Source organism: Thamnophis elegans, chromosome 2 (genome assembly GCF_009769535.1).
Source record: "Thamnophis elegans isolate rThaEle1 chromosome 2, rThaEle1.pri, whole genome shotgun sequence".
NCBI lineage: Eukaryota > Metazoa > Chordata > Lepidosauria > Squamata > Colubridae > Thamnophis > Thamnophis elegans.
Window position 1 is genome coordinate 107,667,132 of NC_045542.1, and position 20,066 is coordinate 107,687,197.

Consider the following 20,066-nt stretch of genomic DNA (forward strand, 5'->3'; position numbering starts at 1 on the left):
ATGATACATTCAGTCTAAAATTGCATCAACCATTATGTTAAGGCAGATTATTTGTTCTGGCCTAATTACGGTTGTTTAAAAAAAAAGAGATTATTTTTGTCTCCTTTAATATGTTATTTTTAAAGACCCTATCCGGCCTGATGCATGTTTCAAGAACTGAATAGAAGTCTTTGCCATGACTGATATTTTCCATTCTCTTCTCATTATTTTTGATACACTCCGGTAGCAATTATTCTGTATTCCCTCAAGAATTATACTAGACTAAAAATATTAAATGGTTTCCCTTACAAAATTGTATCTACCTTATTGCCTACATATAGAAAGAATCCTGATGCAGTTCTGGATGATACAAGCACTATACGCAGGGAATAATTACCTATTATTTGGCACAGAAAAAGGGCACTGATATGTCTTACCCAAATTCTTTTAAAATACATGACAATATATCATATGTTCATTTTTACTCCTACTTCAGAATGTTTGGAAAATTAGGTTGCAGATCATTGGGTTATGCAAGCTAATTCATTTCCCAAAAGAAAAAATTCTGGTTGGCTTTGCTAATGCAAAGATGGTTGTCTTTATTACTGTTCTCTTTCTTGTTTGGAAACCCATGTGTTTTGCTAAATGCAAGAGACAAATCTAGTTGCCGCCAATCCTTGTTTTTAGAAATGGGAATCAACGATTGGTTCATTGTCCTAGAATAGTAGATGTGAATGCTTGCGCTACTGTTGGCTAATACATTCAACGGCTGCAAACCACAAACTTCACTTGTTATGCAAACCCAATGTGGTTAGTTTATAGTTCAGTGCCAATGGAATTGAGTAATCCATGCTCAATTAACTATAGCAAAGTGTCAGGTGAATACAACAGGCTTTATTGTTTGAGGCTGCCTGTAGAGTTTTCCTGTTTTTTTTTATAGCCTTTCATCTTTCTAACCCACAGAAATGTTGGGAAAATTTGTAAAGGGATTTAGGACTCTGTCCGTCAGCTGGATAAGTTCCCCAAAACTAGCAGAAGTGATGAAATTTGGTGGTGGAGAAGAAACTGGCAGAAGAAACAGGGCTGCAAGGAAAATAAAATCTAAAATAATTTGTCCAATGGGAGCAGTAGTTGGGCAGCAGCTTAGGATGTTGGAGACTGTACCATTCTTCAATTGCCGCCCCTGGTCACATAATCCAAGACATGATCCTATGCCCTACAACACGGGTGTCAAACTTTAAGCATCACATTGCCGTTACGTGATGTATTGTGACATTTTTCCTATCACAGAGCTGGGGTGGGCATGGCCTGTGCGTGACACATCTTCCCACCTGGGCTGCCAGTTTGACAGCCCTGCCCTACAGGCTTCCTGTGTCTTGGGGTTTTTTGGGGGGTGGGGATGGTCTTTGCACCATAGTCTCTTGAACACTGGAAAACTCAAAGGTTTGCCTTGTTTTGTGGCATTTTATTATATGTTAATTCCCATCCACACCTGATCCATGCAATTATTGTTGTTTTGTATTTCTTTTCAATCTACAAAATATCTATTTGGGCTAGTATATTTTTTTATACATGCTAAGTCAGAGAAATCATTATGAGGCCCTCAGTTTAACATGCAACTCTTCCTCTTCCTTCTCCTAATTTAATAAGTGTACAGACTAGGCTACCTGACTCTCAGTGATGCCAGGTGATTTACACATTGTTAAAGACACTACAATACAAGAAAACAAGAAAAGTAAATAAAGATGGCAAAAATGACAAAACTGGATGGGAACAAAGAGGAAAAAAACAAATCCATAATCTAAAGGAGGCTTCAATCACCCTTGCCAAAGGGCAGGGCAAAAAGCCAGGTCTTCAGAGCCCTTTGAAACACGGGCAGGGTGGGGGCCACTGAAATCTCTAGGACAGGAATGGTGAACCTTTTTGGGACCGAGTGCCCAAACCGGAACGCATATGCAAGTGTGTGCCTGTGAGCGTGCTGGAGTACCGGAAACCTGAAGACCAGCTGGCTGGCACGTGCATGCCTGGTTTTTGGCTGTTTTTCAGGCCATTTTCTGGGGTTTTGGAGGGCATTTTTGGCCGTTTTATGGTGCTCTGGCAGCCGGGAAGACCAGCTGGCTAGCATCGAAAACCAGAAGAGGAGTTGGTGATTCCATGCGTGCCCACAAAGAGGGCTCTGTGTCAGTGGTGGGTTCCAGATCCCATCGCAACTGGTACGCTGCGACGGGGACCAGGCATCCATCATGTCCACCTGCACTGCGCATGCATGTGCACCCAACACCCGCGATGCTCCAACTGCTTGGCGGAGCATCACACAGGCGCCGTACACAGCATGTGCATGCGCAAATGGCCCGGTTGCATGAAATACAGCTCAGGAACGTGGGTGGGCGGGTGGGCCCTCCAAAGCACCATATCAGAACCGGGGCATACTGCCCACAACCCACCCACTGCATGCCACCTCTGGCACGCATGCCAAAGGTTCGCCATCACAGCTCTAGGGGAACTCATGCCACAGGGCAGGTGCTGCTTCACTGAAGGCACACTTCTGGGGTCCTGATAGATGATCTTGTTGAACTGAAGGAACCTGGAGTGCACCAACCCTGCAGATATTGAATAGAAAATATTACTTTTTATTTACTGATGCTGAGCACAACAACCGATTCAAAATATGTATTTATTCAATGGACTTTAGCATCCCACAACTTGATGTCCTCTAAATGTGTCAGCACTGTAACAGCCTTTACAGCTAGCCATCTTGCCATAGCTGAGAATTTTGGCAGTAGAAGTCCACACCTCTGGAGGTGAAAGGCTGGTGTGGGCTGTGTGATACATGCACAGCTTTGCCTACAGATGGCGATGTTGAGCAGGACTGAGTCAAGATAGTGCCAGAAAAGCAGCCAAAATAGCAGCTGCTTGTCTTAAAATAGCCCCCAAAGAAAGGGTACAACACTGATCTTAGTATCATACAACACACCATTAGCATTTTCACTGCCCTAAACCCGATGCCCTTCAGCAGCCTTCTTAAAAATTCCAGATATTGTCACCTCTACAGAGATTGCTCAATTGCAAAGCAGCATTTACTATGCTAGTACTACTTAGCAACAGATACCTTTCTTGAACACACTGAAATATATAAATGAAGAAAATGTTGCCAAAGGCTACACTTGGTCAACTGGGGGGGAAAAATCATCCTTTACAATTCAGCATATTACTTTGGTTTTTTACTTTTGACGCGTAAAATTGACAGTCACTGAGGTAGAAAAAGTGCCACCAATAGTAAAAATAAAAATGTTACTTCCTTTTTGCTCTGTATATCCAGAGAAACAGCCAGAACATCTTGCTTTCTGTTGCATAATTAGAAAGCCATTGTCTCAAAATCAATGTGTTGCTCCAAAAATGTATTGATCTATGCTCCATTTTAGCAAGGAATTGTTTTTAAAACATAGTGATTTTTCACTCTAGCATTTATGATCTGCCCATTTCCAGAGCAGCTTCAGTCACCTTTGAACTATCTAATTCATCCTAAAACTCTTACCACAAAGTCATGTCTAAGATGGGAATATTACAGATTGACACAACTCAGTCAAAAGATATCAAGATTGAGGAATGGTCTTTTGGAACAGGGCAGGTTCTACACGGCAAGCCTAAAATTCAGGGGAAACAGTGAACTTCCTTCCAGATGAACAGCGTTAAGTATGTTCTAATTCTTTCTTGCTATCTAATGCCACTTTATAATGCCTTGGTAAGCCCACACTTGGAATACTGCATTGTTTTGGTCGCCACAATATAAAAAAGATGTGGACAATCTAGAAAGAGTGCAGAGAAGAGCAATAAAGATGATTAGGGGACTGGAGACTAAAACATGAAGAACGGTTGCAGGAACTGGGTATGTCTAGTTTAATGAAAAGAAGGACTAGTGGAGTCATGATAGCAGTGTTCCAATATCTCAGGGGTTGCCACAAAAAAGAGGGAATCAAACTATTCTCCAAAGCACCTGAGGGTAGGACAAGAAGCAATGGGTGGAAACTAGTCAAGGAGAGAAGCAACTCAGGACTAAGGAGAAATTTCCTGACAGTTAGAACAATTAATCAGTGGAACAGCTTGCTTCCAGAAGTTGTGAATGATCCAACACTGGAAGTTTTTGGATAGCCATTTGTCTGAATGGTATAGGGTTCCCTGTTTAGGGAAGGGGTTGGACTAGAAGACCTCCAAGGTCCCTTCCAACTCTGTTATTCTATTCTATTCGCCATCCGGACTCTGGAAGTCCAGTTTTGATGGACCGTTTCTTCTAATGTTAGGGAAAGCAACCGTGACTGAAAAAAGTGCGGAAAGCAATGACGCCTTATCACCTAGTGTAAAGCAAAAGGTCAATGCCATCTCTCCCTCCAAGCCTTCCTCAATCCTGTTAACCCCAAACTCCCCGCACTACGAGTCCAGCTATAGCAATAGCAGCATTTTTTGGCCTGCGGGGCTAAAAGAGAGAAGCCTTTCCTATCATGCCGCAGCGCAGAGGGTAAACGCGGAAGAAACGCTTGTCGTCCTTACTGGCCATTGGCCCGGACACGCCACTCCTCCTTTCGGTCGACGGATCTGGGCTTGCAGCTGAAGGCCTTGGAGTCCAGCCAGCTGGATCGGGGTTTGTTTTTCTCCCACGGAAAAGGAAAGGCGGTTCGGGTGGAAAAGGGATGGTCTGGCACCCCTTCAAGAGCTCGGCCTGCTGCTCTGACTGGATCGGAGGAAAAAAAGCAGCGGCCCCAAACACTTTCGCTGCTCTGCAGTCAGAGCTTCGTTTTGTTTTTGTTTTTGTTTTTTTAAGGAAAAAGCGAGGACGTTTGTCGCTCTCTCTCCTTTCTCCCCTGGATGTCAGCGTTTCCCACCCGGCTTCCCTCTCCAAATAAGTGGGATTAAGAATAAAAACAAAGGCGACTTTCTTGCAGTTGTCGTTCTGGCAGCGTCGCCTTTGCGGTTGGTTCGTTATTGCTCCCTTTCGACTTCCCTGCGTCTCTCAACGTAGCAACTTTTAAGATATGTGGACTTCAATTCCCAGGATTCGGTTGAAGAATTCCGGGAGCTGAAATCCACACTCGTACACTTGTCAAAATGTATGAGAAATGCTAGTCTAGCCTTAAAAGGCACTGCATAGCCCATAATTCAGGCAGGCAGAAGACTCTAGCAATGGCAATTAAATTTGTAAGTTATAGGTTAATCAGATTAATCAGGGCCTCTAGAAGACTTTTAAAATGTAACTATTTCTCCATGTTGTTGTGAAGTAATATGAGTACCAGTTGAAGGAAAAGGGTAACTAACCTTGATCTCTAAACCACATTTCCTTTCCAGAATGATCAATCTTTTTGCTAAAGAGAGAGAGAGAGAGACAAAGAAATGGGAAGCAGTTTTTTGGGAAAAATATCCGAAATCGAGATAAATGATTTAAGAATCATTCAGAGTAGATATGATGTTGGACAAACTGTCTAATTTGATGCAAAATAACTTCCCTGGTCCAAACCTTTAAATCTGCCTAAAGAACTATTTGGGATACTTGCTTATACGAACTTCTGATCATGACCATAATTCGTTCCATAACTTTGGCCGCAAACTGATTTGGTTGTGACCAAATCTAATTTTGGAAATTTGGCGCTTACAAAAAAATGGCGCGGAAGGGGAAATCAGCCAGGAGAAAATATATGTCTGTGAATTTTTTGGTTGTAACCTGATTTGGTTGTGATCAGAAGCGTTCGTGACCAGAGGTTCTACTGTACTTGTTTACAGCTACATTCACAATGTTTAGAAATGAATATAAAAACAGAGCAAATACATGAACTTAATATATTCGTAACTATGTGTATCTGATTAGTATATGCACACTGGGAAATAGCCTTATACAGATAGTCCTCGAATTACGATCACAATTGAGCCCCAAATTTATTTAAGTGAAACATTTGTTAAGTAAGCTTGCTCCATTTTACAATTTTTCTTCCCACAGTTGTTAAGTGAATCATTGCATTTGTTAAGTTAAATAACATGGTTGTTAAGTGAATCTGGCTTCCCCATTGACTTTGCTTGTCTAAAGGTTGCAAAAATTGATCACATGACCCCAGGACACTGCAGCCATCATAAATATGAACCACTTGCCAAGCATCTGAATTTTGATCATTTGACTATGATCATAAGTTGTATAAACTGTATTAAGTCTCCTTTTTCACTGCCATTGTAACTTTGAACAGTCATTAAATGAACTGTTGTAAGTCGAGGACTACCTGTAATGAAATTATAAGCCTTGGAATGAAAGAATAACAAAGAAGGATTCTTATAGCAATATGTATACTAATACTGCACTAGCATAAGATACTACTAAGTTTGAACAGTTGAAGACTGACATTAAATTAAATCATACTTGCTATAACCAGGCATGGCAAAGATATTTCATCAGCTTTTATTTTTAAATATATATCTGTATTCAGACAGCTTGTAAATGAAAATAAGTTATATGTTCAAGCTTTTCAGAATTTTGCAATAGTTTATTATTTATTATTGTTTATCATTGGCAATTTTGCCCCTCTCTATTCCATGCTATGAAATGTATTATAAATTTTATCAATGAAGAAGTCATATTTTATTGGTAAACCCCTCCCCAAAAATCCAGGCAGTATGCTGATTGCTATGAAAGCAAGCTCTGTTTTATTGGCTGATCTATTAATATTTAAGAGAACCAGTTTAGTGTAGTAGTTAAGGCATCAGGCTAGAAGCCAGGAGACTGTGAATCCTAGTCCTCTCTTAGGGAGGAAGCCAGTTGTGTGACCTTGGGCCAGTCACACTCTCAGCAGTAGGAAGCAGGCAATCTTGCCAAGAAAACTGCAGGGATTAGTCACCAGGAGTCAAAAATTGACTCAAAGATTCATATATTATTGTTTGAGAATATCATTCTGCTTTTCTTCCAAGTTTTAAAATGAAACTCTAAATTTGTAATTAAGCTGTTTGTAATTTTTTGTTTTGTTTTCTGCGTTCTGCTATTTTTCTAGGATAATTATTTTTCTTCGATTTTTATCTTATTTTGTAAGCCTATTCACTCACGTGTACTATTGCAATCAAATGCTATAGAGGTAGTCCTTGACTTACAACCATTCATTTAGTGACCATTTTAATTTCCTAAGAGACTAATGACCTGCACCCAAAGTTACAACCACCTGTAGTCACATGAACAAAATTTGGGTAGTTGGTAATCCGCCTGCTTTTATGACTGATTGCAGGATCGCTGTAGTGGTCCCTCAACTTCTCCTCATCCCCCCCAATTTTCCCCCATCCTATCTTCTGGATCCCTTGGGCCTACCTCCCGCCCAGTTGGATTTCCCCAGGCCTTGGCCCTGCTTCCCACACCATCACCATCCCTTCCTCACCATGTTCCATTTTACATATCTTTTCCAAGGATCACCTTAGGAAAGGAGAACTCGCAGATCTGCCATGCAATCTTCCTATATGGAGGCCACATAGTACCATCCCAGAAGTGGGCACCATTTTAGAGGAGGCTGCAACTCTCAGATTATGAGAATTGTAGTCGCTTCCAGGACAATACCACGTGGCTTCTCCTTCCTCAATGCAATCTTTGAAAGAGGCAAGTCGTCCAAGGCATGAAGGGAAGGAGGCCCAAACATGTGGGACCCAGCATTGCCAGATGCAGAGAACAAGATATCTTGGGGTAGGGGAGGCCCAGGGCAGATCACATGTGAACTGAGAGGATGTTGAGTGCAGGCCTGGGTCTGTGCATAGCTCTCAGTGCCTCCTCCACCCCAGGCATCCTGTTGCCAGTCCTGGAAGCCATATTTTCCGTTGGAGCTTCAGGGCTGCCACATTTAGTGCCTGGGAGTGGGGATTACAAGGAGCCGGTGGTGGATTAGCCATAACAACATTCTTTTCTATGGGAGTCAAGGAAACTCAGCCTGTACCTGGATGGGAGTGACTGGGGAGTTGTCTCCATTTGGGGCATTGAAATGATTGGAACATGTGATGGACTTGTGGGTGCAGGGGATGGATCTTTGATTTTCTTTTGGGTGGGGAAAACCCGGAACTCTCAGATTCGGGTTTTCCCAAATGTGCCAATATGACACCTCTAATAAAATGGAACTTTGAGGAATCGCTAGCCTCAGAATCTTCTTTTGTTGGAGGGTGTTACTTGGAACCCTGACACATGTGATCTGCTTTACAACGCACAAGTCACTTATCAAAATAAGGGATTTTGGTCATTAAGCAAGGTGATCACGTGGGTGCTTGCTTTAATGTCCATCATAACTTCTGATCATAATGGGCAAGCTCCCTTACACTCATACATGGAGGACTACCCATATTTTTAGGCCTTACACTGCAGCAGCTATGAGTAAAAGGAGGGGAAAAGAATTTCCCTCAGATGTTACCAAGGAACAAAATTGGCAATGCCTGTCATGCCAAGGTTCCAGAGATGGCTGGCTGAGTTGTGCAAATACCCTGAAGGGAAAACCTACTGCATATTTGGCAGCTCATCTAAATGGATTGTTCATCACCTAAAAACTGGGAAGTAAATCTTGAGCTCCATTAATCTCCACCAGCTTAGCAGAAGCTCAGAGTTTGCAATTCCTCTGATTTACAAAGCTGACAGCAGAAAGACTTGGGAGATTATTTGCCAAAAAGCAACCTTTTATTTGCAAAATGCTGTTAAAGAAGCAGAAAACCTGCGATTTTGCAAGTGACCTCTTACATAAAGTGGCTTATTTTCACACCATTTTCATACGTTGCATTATCTCCTAGATAATTAGAAAATAAATAGTGCCAAAACAGAAAGAATTGTATTTGAGTACAGCCTGAAGTTGTGCTAAGTACCACTATATCAATAAGAGACAAGAGCGAACAGATTTTGTCTACTTACTCCCATTTCATTGGACTTGTACCAGTGCAACTCATCATATGCCCCAACCTAAAATACCCTTTTACTGCAGCTCCTTAAAAGTGAACGAAATAATAATAATAATAATCCAGCAATACATTCAAATGTAAACTATGTTGCATGATTTTGGAGAAAGGTAGAACATATGGTATTTTTTCTTCACCAAAAGAAACAGATGTCCAATTAAATAAATGTATATATTAACATTTCAGCTTAATCATAAAAAGCATTCCTAATCAAGCCAACATCTTTCAGATTTAGGCAGTCTTGCTTATGTACAATACTAGGATAGTGTTACTGGCATGTTTTCAGAAGCTGAGCTTGTGAAGCTCCGTGGTCATTCAAAGTAAAAGAGATGTAGAAGTTGTCATTCCTGGGTGTTGTTTCATTTCAGTAAAGCACATTGGAATTGTTCAGCTCTATGTTTTGTTTTCAAATAGTGCATTTTAAATGTTCAAAAGTTTTAAAGGCACGTGTATCCAGGAGCAAGCTTTTGCAATTCTGCCAGTCAATGCGGTAAATGAATTCCATATACTGTAACTAAATGTTTATAGTTAATTTGGACATGACCTAGGATTCTAGAAGAGTTTATTTAAAATCAAATATTTTAAGCAGCTGCAAGCTATCGCTCCCTGAGCAGCACTACTCCCCTAGAAAGTCCTAAGTGCAAGTTAACAAATTCAATTCCCTGCTCTTAATTAGTTGATTAGCCACCTCAGGGTCAGTTCTTTCTGCTTGAAATTGACAAGACCTTAATTGGTTACAGACTGAAGGCTTTTACTTCCTACCATAACTGATTCTAGCACGTTGCTACCATTGGAAAACCAGCCTTTCTGATGGTAGAAAAAGTAATTCCATATACATGTGGACCTAAATTGTACCAGATAGTGGTGGCAGTTTTTCATATATTGTAATTATTTTTGCAAATGTTTAATTTTATTCCAAAGGATTAAAATGCAAAATACAAAGGAAAAAAAATAGCAAAAAAAACCCAAAACCCTAGACAAGAATATTTTAAAATGTGATGCTAATGAAGCTAAACACTTAGTGGGTGCTTCTCCCCACCTGCTTTACCCTCCTTTCCAATTGTCCTTGTCCTCTTTTCCTTTATTCAGATATCTGGTAGCCTCAGGTCCATATCCTAAACCAGGGGTGTCAAATTCACATCATCACGGCAGCATCATGTGATGTATTGGGATTCCCCCCCCCCTTTTGCTAAACTGGGCAGGGGCAGAGCAGCACATGACGCATCTGGTCTGCAGGACTGACAGCCCTGTCCTAAACAATCATGAGGGAAAGCAACTTCAATCATTTCCTGTTTTATTGATCTGCCACTCCATTCACTGTACTTGGCAGATCCTGGCACCAGAAAAGATCCATGCACATTACTGTCTCTTATATAAAAAAAAGAGTATATGTATCATTGATCTGGAAATTGCAGCAGTCCATAATATGGCTCAATTACTAGCAGGATGACTTACATCTGTTCAAGAACCCTGCTTGGTGAGATCTCTAGTTATTGCTATATTTATTAAATTACTATTCCCCCCCCTCAATTCTGAATAGCTCGCAGTAGTTTATATAATAAAATATTCAGGTATATGTACATAGTGATGTAGCCACAAATATTCTGACAAATAGGATATTTTAATTGCCCAAAGTATAACCAGACAATACCCACTATTGTCTTATTCAGGTTCGTTCTGCTGAAATTAGTAATACCAATATTAGACTCTTAAGATTACCAAAGCAATGGAACATCATTTGTTTGTTCATTTTGTCTTCTGTCTCTCTAGCATATAGGCAAATACTGGCCTTTTTAAAATATACAAAAGAAACAACAGGAATGTGTTCAGGCTTACAGGTTTCAATAGCCTTCTCCCACATGCATGTCATTTTCAAAAAGGAGTGCAAATTTGCAAAAAAAAAATATCTCCCACTCATCCAAGGGCATTGGTGAGTGGCAAACAGCTTGTATCATGACTGTTTGCTGACTTTTATTAGCATATTCTTTGATAGCAGCAATTTCCCTTGGCCCTCTATCCCATTTTTTTTAAATAACGATCAAGTTTTTTCTTCTTCTTTTCTGAAGGAATTTGATCTGTTGGTTGCTTTAGAAACAAGCAAAACAAGATAACTTTAGAGGGCTTAACACAAAAGCTTCATGGCTTCAGGCCTTTTCTCCTACCACGGGGGCTCAAATATGTCTGTGGTTCATTCTCTTGGAGCAAATCTGTGAAGCAAATGTTTAAAAACTTTAAAGCAGTGTTTCCCAAACCTTTTCCTTCATTACCAAAAACCATTTTCAGGGTTTAGCAAAGAGTTTCTTTTTGTGCTTTTTAGGAAGGCAAGAGTGGAAAATCTTACTTCACATGTGCAGGTGCTTGGGAAAAAAAGTAAGTGCATCACAGTGTCCCCAGCTACCACAGAATATCCCTCCTGAATTGTTAACCAGAAAGACTGCAAACAGTTCTATTTTTCTTCAAATAACATTTTGCACTGATTGCTTGACCTAAGTTCAGACATTGCTCTTCAAAGCCATTAAATAGGTTCATGTGTCGTTATCCAAAGAAAAATCATTTTTACCCGATTTTGAATCATTTACCCAGATCTGAGAAGCATTGCTTTAAGGAAATAGCAAATTGGAACTGACCTAAAATCATGGAGAAACTAGAAGGCAATACAATTCAGAACACTGTGACAAGCGCAAACACTAACCTACTAGAAATTTTGTTAAAATTACATCCTGCAGTCAGAGTCTAAACTTGTCCCGAAGAATCAGCTTTCCCAGTTTTTTTTTTAAGAAGTCAATGGAAATATCTGAGGCACTATTTCCTCTTTTTAGTCTTAGTCATGTTGGTTGCAAGCACACACCCATTCAACAAAACAGTTCAGTGCATTATTTATGCCATAAATAATGCCTTTTTCCATTCCTTGAAATTGGAAGCAAGAAAGGAAGCTGTATGTGCTGGTCAAAACAAATGGGAAAAGAAATTTGAAACAGGCTGTTTGGAATGGATAAATGATATTGGAAGGGTTAAGCTGTTTACTCTCTAATGTATTTTCTCTACAGAAAGCTATTACAGTTTGCAGTGGTTAAGCAATCAGGAATGTAACATAGGCTTCTATACCAAATCCACCCTTCTGGAATATTTTATTTCCCCTTCAGCTACGGAACAGATATAAGCTGCCATTCTTTGGATCCAATATGAGCAGAGGTGGAAGAGAGAAATGACTTTTCAGTTCACATGTATTAAGCCATAGTTTTGCTAACCGTGGCTTGTTGGAAAACCACAATGGTTGAGTGCAGTCATAATTTTAGGTCCTCCCCCTCAGGGGTGGGTTGCTGCCAGCGTAGTGCCGGTTTGCTGCGCACGCCGTTTTGCGTACACAGTTGCCGAAAAATTGCTGTGCATGCACAGAACATTAAAAAAGGAGTAAAAAACATGCTGGCAACAGCATTGGTGACTGGGGAACTGATTTGCAGGCGTGGCCACCCAGACGTCCCTACCAGTTCAGCTACTCAGTTGCAAAACCCACTACCGGTTCGCCCAAACCAGTGCAAAAGGTAGGAACCAACCTCTGTTCCCCCTGCATTTTAGCTGTGACCTATTAATCTCCCTTGTTAAGGCACTCAGTTCCCCCCCAATGCCGTCACTCTGCTTAACAACTAGTTGCTAATAATTTACTAAAAATGTATTATTATTATTCTTTTCTTCCTTCCCAGTATCTATCTCTCTCCACTTATGACTTTAACCATGTTGCTTGTATCTTTCAATTTATATTGTTTTTGTTTGTTTCCTAGAACGATTTGATAGCTTATTAGTAACCTTGACTACTTGACAACTAAGTGTTGTAATAATTCGTAATTTAATGATTTTATATGCCGCCCAATCCCGGAGGACTCCGGATGGTTTACAAATGCGAGATAAAAATAAAAATAACAAATGGGGGAGAGAAACGAAAAATAGTTTAAAAACACAACATACATTCGGCTTGGCTGGGGGTTGGACCTGATTTATAGATCAACAACCCCAGGCCTGCCGGAACAACCACGTTTTGGTGGCTTTTTGGAAGGCTGCGAGAGTGGGAAGGGTCCGGATCTCTGTGGGCAGATCGTTCCACAGAGCTGGAGAAGCTACAGAAAAGGCTCTCCCCCGAGTGGTCGCCAGCCGGCATTGTCTGGCCGACGGCACCCGGAAGAGGCCTAGCCTGTGAGTTCTTATCGGTATCTTTTTATTCTTGATGAATATATTTTATTCTCCTTATGTACACTGAGAGAATAAGCACCAAAGACAAATTCCTTGTGTGTCCACTCACACTTGGCCAATAAAGAATTCTATTCTGTTCTGTTCTAGAATAGAATAGAATAGAATAGAATAGAATAGAATGGGTGGGATGGATTTGCATAACCTTGCAGCTTAGGTAGATAGGTAGGTAGACATATTGCCTGATTGGTGAAGGAAAAATTAGCAAGAGCTTCTTGAAAAGTGAGATTCAGCTGCAGCCCTGGAAAAATTGACATGACTCTGCTTGCAGAAAACTGTCCCAGTCTTGTGATAAGTGAATGTACACAAATAGCTTGCCTTGTACTGACAGCATCCCTAGGAAATTATTAAAAGAACCTCTACACAGTGGCATATGCTTTAGCTTTGTATTTGGGCATCAAGCAAAAGTGAAAAACCACTGGAATGGAATCAAGTTGTGTAGATTGTATGCATCTTTCTTAATGTAACTCCTTGGTTTGAAAAAAAAATGCAAGTATTTAAAAGCAGACCGCCTGGGAAATTACATTATATAAGGAGCAAAAATCTAGAAGACCCTAGAGACAGTGGTAAAAATGTAAGAGTTTTTGTATCTCTTTGCTACCATTTAATGAAACTTGAAATTGTTGCCACAAAGATCTGCCAACATTAACATTTGTTGCCTAATACGGTATTATAATTGATTTAACCACACCTGATTGGCTGTACCTAACAGTGTTTTGCTAGTTGCACTGGATCTTGTTTATATGAACTCTCCATAAAACCTTGGCTACATTACTTTCTGCTGTAAGTATTCTGTCTTTTGACCCTGAACTTTTCAACAAACATCTCAGCACCTAACCAAATATGTTACAAATACTCCTTCTTATCTCTGCTGTCCTCCCCCATGTGGCAGCAACCTTGTCTACAGCCTTGGAATGAGATAGTAGGATAATAGTACTTTCCTCCTTTTTCTGAAACTATTCAATTGCACTCTCAAGATGGAACAAAATGGCTTTTTCAGTTATTATGGTATCTTGGAAGAAAGTTAGATGATTGGCAGTCGGTAGATAAAAAGGCAAGGAAGACAGGATAAGGATCAAAATGGAATCAGTAACAGTACTGTATCAAATAATTTACTGTTAAGTGTAGAATGGATGTTACCATATTCAAATCCTTTGCTTAAGAATCCTAAATGGGACTAGCAAGTCCATTGCTAAGGAAAGTGGTCATTAAGTAAAACATCATGCTCAGCTGTGGCCATTTTGGCAATCCTGGTTGCATCATTAAGTGAATTGCCCATGGTTATTAAGGGAGGCATCACATGACCATGAATTGCAACACCACCACCCCCAGCTTCCTCATTGACTTTGTTTGTTAGAAGCCAGATTGGAAAGTCACAAATGCACAATGGTTAGGAAGCACCTGAATCACATTTGTGTGTCTGCTGCAATGGTCATAATTTGTTAATTTGTTTTCAGTGATGTCATAATTTCAAACAATCACTAAAATGTTTGTTAAGGAACAAAACCCAACTTTTTAAGAGCTATGATTGGCTGTTCCTCCAGTTGACATTCCAGTCCTACCCAGCATTATCCATTATGCTGAAAGACTCTTCCAATTAGCATGCCCAAGAGTACCCAATGTACTCTTTTTTTCTGTTATGACCAGTTGAACTTTTAAAAATTATTATTCCTTGAAACTATGGTCAATTGGTCATCTGTTTGATCAATCAACCACTAGGTGATAGCAAAGAAGTAGGAGGTCTAAAAGTCTTAGCTGCCATATCCTGAGGAATCTGGACTAGCAATAGCAACAACACTTAGACTTATAGTATATATCACTCCATAGTGCTTTATAGCAATCTCTGAGCGGTTTACAATGTCAGCACATTACCCTCAACAATCTGGGTGCTCATTTTATTCTGTATTATGATACAGAAGGATGTAAGGCTGAGTCAACCTTGAGCCAATCAGGATCGAACTTCCTGGCTATGGCAGAGTTAGCCTGCAAAACTGCATTCTAACCACTGCATCACCACAGACAGCTCTGTAAATGCAGCATTCTAACTAATGAGTTGCCCTAGCAATAAATGTAAAAGATTTTGGTTTTAGCTCAGTTGTTGGTCTCTTCACTGGCATCTTATTTTGAATGCAATCTCAAGGACGTTGTGTGTGATACTAGTATTCTAAGATTGTTTTGTCTCCAGGTTATAAAATCTTCATCTCCCAAGTATTTTTTTTACAATACTTGTTGGGACTGGCAGTAGAATTGGCTGTGCATGCTCATCCAAAGGCACACATGCACATGGGCAAGCTGAAAAAGTCTTGCTATATTAAGTCTCCCACCTGATAAGGCAGTTTCCAACTTTCAAGGGAGAATGTTTTGCTCATGTCCATATGGTTTATGTCGCACAGCTTTAAGATCTGCAGATGGAAAAGCAAGAGTCACTCTGAACTTGGAGGAAATTTGATTTTCCTAATTTTTTTTTCATTAAAATACATTTCCTTCCAAACATCCTTTATTGAAAATAATAATAAAAAATTCCTTCCTTCCTTGAGGTGTGTGGATTACTTAAATACTGTCCAGAACATTTCATAAAGATAAAATTTGATGATTTCACTGATTCCTATCCTGGTGAGGATATGATGCTAACAATTAGTGGATTCCTTTGGCTGTTTTTCTAGAAATCACCAGCTGGTGAGAAAATATCCATCAATCACTGTCCTTAGCATGGGTGAGGGTAGAGAAGAAGTGAGTTTTAATAGCTGTATTTTCTGGTTTTATACAATTCATTAAAAGAGATCCAAATTATCTGTAGATAGCTGAGCTGTTTGTGAACGTGGATTTCATTATTCTGTTCCAGAATAATACTAAAACCAAGTTCAAATGCAGCAAGAGATGAGAAGCATGAGGTGATTTGTCCTGTAGCATCAGAGACAGTTCTCCTCTCTTCCTCTTCACCACGCAGATCCTGTTAATGACCCCTTCTAATCAACTGTGGGGATTGGCTCAGAGATCTGATGGAGTTGATGCTGGTTGAAAAAACTGGACTCTCCCACTGCCCAAAACATGATGGCTCTCACAGACAATTCCAGGGACCAGATGGAAGGGATATACTTGCACAAACTTAAAGCAGACAACCAGTGAAGGATTCACTTAGGAATCATCTGTCTCTACAATCAACAAAGTGTTTGGTGAGCTGTGTCAGGTTGAATTCATGGTATAATCTGTGGCCAGATATGAGTAAAAGGACTACCTCAACAATTTATGGCAAAGGTGTATTAAGGGTGCCTCGGGTATTGGATAGTGAACAGTTGAAGGCAGAAGAAAAAGAGGTTGCCATGACAAGTTTGTGCCATAGTGGGAAGCAAAGAAGAAAAGACTTCAAGATTAATAACTCAGCCCTAAGGAGTAGAAATATATGGTTTCACAGCTGGACGCTGAGAAAGTAGGAGAGAAAGAAGACAGCATAAAGTATAGCTTTTGAGATTATTATTAAGAGTACAATAGACTTTAACAAGAAACAGTCAATCAGCCCCAGAAGTAACAAAGACTGACTATTCCCATGAGGTGACAATTAGCCTATTTTTTGGGCCTGTGAGGAAACTAATGTTTGGCAAGGTTGAAGGCAATAGAAAAGATAGATGGATAGTATCAGGTTATCATAAAAAAATATCAAAAAGCTGTGGATCATCCCAAGGGTACTTGAACATGGAGGGCATTTTCCATATAATTTTCAAGACTTTTTAGGAGAGCATTTTCCATACAGTTTTGGTTCCCAACACAATGGCACTTAATTCATGAATTCAGTTGCTCTTTCTCCCAGGTTTAAAATGCTAAATAATTCTATTCATAGAAACAAAATTAGAAGAAAAGCCTTTAATAAAACCATTTTCCTCAGATCATTAGTTTGGATTAATTATTCTTTTCAAACTGTCTTGAATTTGTTCTAAATAATCAGGGATAACTTGCATAAATAAATAAATAAATAAATAATAAATAAATAAATAAATAAATAACCTTTTATTAACATCAAGCACTTTTTGGTTGATGTTAATGCAGAGTAATAGAAAAGCACTTTTAATTAAAGTTTTTTAAAAATAAAATTTTGTTTTTCAATCTTGACATTAAGGGACATTCTAGTGTTTAGAATGCAGGTAGTTTTCGTCTTAAAACCATTCATTTACAGTTCCAGCAGTACTGCAAAAAATTGCCACAGATCCTAGCACAATTCAGTTATAACTTAGGTTGCTAAACGGATGGCTACTTGGACTATCTGTAATTATTTTCTCTTTCTTCTTCCACTAATGTTATTTTGTGGTATATGTTTTTAAGTCCAAGAACATTACTATTTTAATTTTCACTTTTGACAAAAATCACCTAGCAAAATGTGCCTATTTCCCCATTATTATCTCTTGGAAATGATAGGCTGCTAAACAAGTCACACTAGCAGCTATTTTGGTTAAGTTGAATCTCAAGGTCAGAAGACTTGGCTGTTTGGTCTGCCTCAGTATGTTTCCATTGGTCAAGAAAGTAAAACAGATTGCTGATTGTGGGAAACTCCTAAGGAGGAATCAGAATGTTCTGCTACTGTATTGATCAAAGCTTCAGATAAGTACAAAGCTTCAGATAAGCCATTTCTTCCACACTGCTTTGTAAATCCGACCCCCAAATTCTATTCTCCTGGAAGGGCTCCTTCTTCAAATGGTGCTAAATCACTATATGATCCTGTTTTATGCCCCTGATTACCAGTAGTAAGGCACTGACAAGTGTAATTTGAACCTAGCCTGAAACTTATATCAGAAGATTTACAATTCTATCAAACCAAGTGAAGCCAGTAAAACATAGTTTCATCTTACTAATATGCACTCTCACATGCTGCAGGAATAAAACAAGTTACAGTATTGGAGTGCCCAGATATTTATATATAATAGTTCTCAATTTATGACTATAATGAAATCTGTTCATTATAATATAATTATATGTCATGACAGTCATAAAGTGGATTATTATGTATATAAGTGTTAAGTATAAGTATAAACTTTATTGTCATTGTACTTAAATACAACGAAATTGGTTTTAACCTCACTGGTGCAAAATTATAACATAAATGAAAAAAGAAAGAAAAAGAAAAAAAACTAGTGTGTGCATGGTGTGATTGTAGTTTTATTTAAAAGTCTCACAGCCCAAGGATAGAAACTATCTTTAAATCTGTTTGTTCGGCTGGCTACACTTTGATGTCTTCTGCCTGATGGTAGAAGTGCAAAGAGACACTGACCAGGGTGTGAATCATCTCTGAGTATCTTCCTTACTCTGCTAAAGCAGCGAGATCTGGCGATGTCACCCAGTGGTGTCAGAGGGCAACCAATGGTTTCTTGTGTGGAATTGATCACTCTCTGTAATGCCTTCCTGTCCACAGCTGTTAAACCAGCATACCATAGTGTAATACAATATCTGAGGACACTTTCTATGGTGGACCGATAGAAAGAGATCATCAGCCATTGTACCCCCTGATTTTTTCGCAGGACTCTAAGGAAATGAAGTCTCTGTTGGGCCTTTCCAATCACCAGAGACTTGTTGTTTTTCCAAGTGAGATCTTGACTAATAAGCACTCCCAGGGATTTAAAAGAGGAAACCCTCTCCACACAGCCCCCCTCAATATACAGTAGGGCAGGTTCCTCTCTGTGCTTCTGGAAATCTAGCACCATCTCCTTTGTCTTACTAGTATTTAGATGTAAGTTGTTTCTTGAGCACCATGCGGATACCTTCTGGACTTCTTCCCTGTATGTTGATTCGTCCCCTCCAGTTATGAGACCCAGTACTGCTGTATTATCTTTATTAAACTTAATAATAAAGTAAACTTTATTATGATCTTGGATGGATCAGAGGATATGCAGTCATATGTATACAGCGAGTACATATGTTTGAGTACATATGGTCTAGAGTATTCTTACCTCTGGTGGTACACTGAACATACTGCACAAACCTAGGGAGAACAGATTTTAGACTGGCTTGATTAAAATCCTCCAGCCTGAAGATGGTGAGTGAGACCTCACCGAAACGTTGCCAAGACAATCTCAATCTTACATGGGAAAAGACCTGAATACAACAAGACCTGCATGTATAAATCTAAAATAAGCTTTAAATGTGTATAGAGGAGCATAAAAGATTAGTGTGCAGGTGACTACAGTATATGAAGCTACAGAACCCCTTGATAAAATAAACTAGATGCTCATTATATCATCTGGCTTAAACCCAGGGGTGGGATTCAGTTGGTTCGGATGGTTCGGGCGAACTGGTCGTTCCGGTAAGCATTTGTCCCTGCCCACTTGCCCCTGTGCTTTTCTGTCCTATATTTCCCTGTTTCTTAGCTCAGCTGATTCAAGCAGCACAATGGGTTGCCATGCATCGGCTGTTTTACTCACAGGCGCTGACATAGAAGGCAAGTTTTGAAGCTTAAAAAGGTCATTTTTTGAATGCTGCACATGGCACAAAGTGCATACTCACTGAACTGGTTGTTAAACCAGTTGCATCTCACCACTGCTTAACCTGATAACCTTGCATACAGGGAATGGTGAAACAGAAATGTGTGTGCTGTGCTGCATTTGCATTTTCCCCCATCTTTGACTTACTATTTCGCATCAATCCAGCACACTTGTGGTAAAAGTGACAAGCCCCTTATCTTCAACAGTACGTGTGCATAAACCCATCCTCTCATAGTTCCTTTTTCAAACAGCACATATGCTTTGTCCCAGCCTAAGGCTGCAATTCTTTTTTTAGAGATAGAATTGCCTGCCAGTCACATTTATTAGATTAACATCATTAAGCTGCTGAATAAAGTATGGAATATTGAACAGCGGAGTGAGCCATTTAAATCAGCAATGTTCATATTAACCATTTCTCAGGATGATAAAATAACTGGGGTTAGG